The following is a 4,606-nucleotide window of genomic DNA, read 5'->3' on the forward strand; positions in this document are numbered from 1 at the left end:
ATTATCCATAAATAAGTGAGATCACATGGTATTTTTCTTTCATTGACTAGCTTATTTCACTTAGCATAATGCTCTCCAGTTCCATCCATGCTGCTGCAAATGGTAAGAATTCCTTCTTTTTTAAAGCAGCCTATTATTCCATTGCATAGAAGTACCATAGTTTTCTAATCCACTCATCTGTTGATAGGCATTTAGGCTGTTTCCATATCTTAACTATGGTGAATTTTGAAACTATGAACATAGGGGTGCATATATCCTTTCTGATTGGTGTTTCTAGCTCCTGGGGATACATTCCTAGAAGTGGGATTACTGGGTCAAATGGGAGCTCCATTTTTAGTTATTTGAGGAAACTCCATAATGTTCTCCACAGTGGCTGCACCAGTCTGCATTCCCACCAGCAGTGCACGAGGGTTCCTTTTTCTCTGCATCCTCGCCAGCACTTGTTGTTTGTTGATTTGTTGATGGTTGCCATTCTGACAGGTTTGAGATGGTACCTCATTGTCGTTTTGATTTGCATCTCATGGAAAACTAGTGACTTTGAGCATGTTTTCATATGTCTCTGGGCCTTCCTTCTGTCTTCTTCTGAAAAGTATCTATTCAGGTCCGTTGCCCATTTTTTTATTGGATCATTTTTCTTCCTTTTATTAAGTTGTATGAGTTCCCTGTAAATGTTGGACATTAAACTTTTATCAGTGATGACATTTCCAAATATGTTCTCCCATGCAGTGAGCTTTCTTGTTTTGTTGATGGATTCTTTTGCTGTGCAGTAGCTTTTTATTTTGATGTAGTCCCATTTACTTATCTTCGCTTTAACTTCCATTGCCCGAGGAGTGGTATCGGTGAAGAAATTGCTTTGGCATATGTCTCAGATTTCTCTGCCTGTGGATTCCTCTAGTATTTTTATGGTTTCCTATCTTATGTTTAAGTCGTATATCCATTTTGAGTTAATTTTTGTGTATGGAGTAAGTGGGTGATCTAGTTTCATTTTTTTGCATGTATCTGTCCAATTTGCCCAACACAATTTATTGAAGAGACTGTTTTGAATCCATTGTATGTTCATGCCTCCTTTGTCAAATATTAATTGAGCATAGTGGTTTGGGTCGATATCTGGATTCTCTATTCTATTCCATTTGTCTATATGTCTGTTCTTGTGCCAGTACCAGGCAGTTTTGAGAACAGTCGGTCTTGGGGATCATTTTGCTTGGGACTCTGTGAGCTTCTTTGATTTGTGCAGGTTTTTCTTCCCTATATCAGGGAAGTTTTCTGTCATTATTACTTCAAACAGGTTTTCTATTCCTTGCTCAGTTTCCTCTCCTTCTGGAACCCCTATTATGCAGATGTTGCTTTGTTTTGTGTTGTCCCAAAGTTTCCTTAGGATCTCCTCCTGCTTTTTAATTTTTTTTCTAGAAGCTGCTCTACTTGGGTATTGTTTCCTAACTTGTCTTCTAGCTCACTTATGTGGCCCTCTGCTTCTTCTAGTCTACTCTTGATGTTTCTATTGAGTTCTTTATAGCAGTGATGTCATTTTTCATTTCTTCTTGGTTCTTCTTCATTCCCTCTTGGTTCTTACACATATTGTTGAATTTGTCTTCCATTCTTTTCAGCCACCTTATGACCATTTCTCTTAATTCTTTCTCTGACAGGTTGCTTGCCTCCATTTCGTTTACTTCCTTTTCTGGTGATGCCTGCTTTTCTTTCATATGCAGGCTATTTCTTTGTCTCCCCATGGTCTCTCTTCTCCGGGTGACTGGTTATGTAGTTCTCTCTCTCCTGCATTGATTTCAAGGCACAAAATACAACACAACCAGGTACAATACACAAGGCACTGAACAGAAATGTATTCACGATATTAATAACCCCAAAAAAAGGTGACCACCAGAGAAAGGCAAATTAGAGGATAGAAGAGAAAGAAGAAGAGAGAAAAAAGAATGAAAGGAGTGCAAAAATGAAATTGGGAAAAGGAAAAAAAAGAGAGAAAAGAAAGAGAATACAAAAGAAGAGGGGAACAAACTATAAATATGGGGACAAAACTCCAATAGAACAGCCAGTAATCCCAACAAATGCCAGTAACAAGTACCTGGAGAGGAATGCAAACTACAAACAACAACTAATATCAAGTGAGGCGAGGGAAAACAGGAGCAAAAAACAAACAAAAACAAAACAAACAAACAAAAAGAATAAGCAAAACAATCTCACAAACAAGCATAAAAATCAATATAATAAAAAATCAAGCAAACAACAACAAAAGGACAGAGAGAAAAACAATTTTTTGGATAGTAAAGACAAAGAAGAGAGAGGTGTGTATGGACTTGGAGCAGGGGAATGGAAATTAGATATATAAGTAGGGTGAAATTTTAACAGGGCGTAAAAAGAAAGAATAGGGAAAACCTAAAGCAGGAAATGGGTAAGAGAAACACACAAACAAAGGGGAAATGTTTGGAAGAGAGTGATGGCATAAAGGTCAACTTGAGATAGAGTAAAATGATGCTAAAGGGAAGATGAAAATAGAATGTAGAACACTATTCCCAAAGTAAAATAAAGAGAAAATAAAGTGATACTTTTTTTAAATAAAGGTAAAATAGTAGTAGTAATAATACTGATTGAAAATAAAAATGTAATAATTAAAAAGGTAAAATCAAGCGAGGAAAAAAGAAAAAAAAATAGTTTCTTAAGTAAAAGATGAAAAAATAAATAAAAATAAAAATGTGCAGTAGTGAAGGTCATTCACTTCCTCTACTGTTCTGTTTGGCATGCCTGTTTCCTAGTCAGGACATTATTGCCGTTCCCTGTGTTCCACTGCTCCTCAGTGTTGTAAGCCAGTCCTGATTTTTAAGCAGGCAGTGTGTCTTAATTTCTTGAATTCCTTTATTTGTGTTTACACAAGAGTCAATTTGTGATTCAACCCCTGGGTGGCAGTGTTTCTGGATTGACCTCTGAGTCTATAGGTCCTCTCTAGCTAGTGCTTAGATCCCGCTTTCCCTGTGGCGTTCAATACCGGTTTGTGGGAGTGGGTTGCCCCAGAGATGGTTCTCTGATGGTTATTCCCCACTCTGATCCCAAGGTTCCAGAAAAACAACTTTCCCCTGCAGTCTATTACGGTGTCCCCAATTGGGTGATCCTATGTATTGGGCATAGTAATCAGAAGCAAGGATTTAAAGAGGAAAAAGAAAATGGAAAAAAAAAAACAAACAAAGAAACAAACAAAAAAAGAACCAGCATAAGTGTGCGAACTCCGGGGCTGCGCACAAGTCTGTGTAGTCTTTTTTCTCCCTTCGGTATAAGCAACCAGCATGCTTTTCAAATTTTTAGGCTGTCCTTTTGCGTCAGATCAAAATGGGTTGCTTTTTAGAGTTCCTTTCTGTTAGCAGCTCTGAGGACCCACTTATTCACGGATTATGCCAGCCCCAACAGCCACAGTTTTTTCTAGGCGCAGACTTCCCCTGGTCCTCCAGCTCCAGCAGTGCGAGCTTTTCTCTCTCCTGCCAGAACCAGAGACCTCACCATATCCCAGGCAAAATCTGACCTTTCCGTGGTGGAGAGTAGAGCTCCTCTGAATCCATGTGTTTGCACCAATTGGGGACCGGTGTTCTGGGGTTCGCAGTTGTTCAGTGGGTGCCATACTTGTAGATTTTCAGGCTTCCAATAACATCCACTTTCCCCTTCAAGATGGCGTGGTCTCTGCGTCCAAGCCGGCCACTCTGGGAGGGAACCCAGCAGCAGTGGGGCCCCGTCCAGCAGTCCCCCACAGTCTCCTAGAGTATGGTTGTCCCTCAACTCACCAACAAACAGTCCCCGTGCAATCCTCAGCTGTTCTTTCTATCTGCTCCAGGACAAGGCTTGGGATATGTCTGTCAACTCAGCCGCCATTTTTTCTTCAATCTATGTCATTTATTTCTGCTATTATCTTTATTATCTCCTTCTTTCTGGTTACTGTGTGCTTTTCTTGTTGCTTTCTTTCTAGGTATTTAATTTGCAAGGTTAGGTAATTTATTACCATTTTTTCTTGTTTTTTTTTTTTTTTTTTTTTTTTTTTTTTGCGGTAGGCCTGTAGATCTATGAACTTCCCTCTCAGGACTGCTTTCATTGTGTCCCATAGATTTTGGATTGTTGTGTTTTCATTGTCATTTGTTTCCAGGATGCTTTTTATTTCTTCTTTGGTCTCTTTGGTAACTCAATCATTGTTTAATAGCATGCTATTTAACCTCCAAGTGTTTGATTTTTTAAAAATTGTTTTTATTGTAGTTGATTGCTAGTTTTATGCCATTATGGTATGAGAAGAGACTTGTTATGATTTATTTTTTCAAAAAATAAAACTTCATTGTTCAGATTATTACAATTGTTCCTCTTTTTCCTCCCATAGCTCCCCTCAACCTCGTTCCAACCCCACCCTATGCCCTTACCCCCTCCCACTGTCCTCATCCATAGGTGTAGGAATTTTGTCCAGTCTCTTCCTGAACCCCCACACCCTTTCCACCGAGAACTGACAGTCCACTCCCTTTCTATGCCCCTTGGTTCTATTGTATTCACCAGTTTATTCTGTTCATCAGATTTTTTATTCACTTGATTTTTAGATTTACTTGTTGATAGACATGTATTTGTTGTTCAT

Source organism: Cnephaeus nilssonii (assembly GCF_951640355.1).
Source record: "Cnephaeus nilssonii genome assembly, chromosome: X".
Classification (NCBI taxonomy): Eukaryota; Metazoa; Chordata; class Mammalia; order Chiroptera; family Vespertilionidae; genus Cnephaeus; species Cnephaeus nilssonii.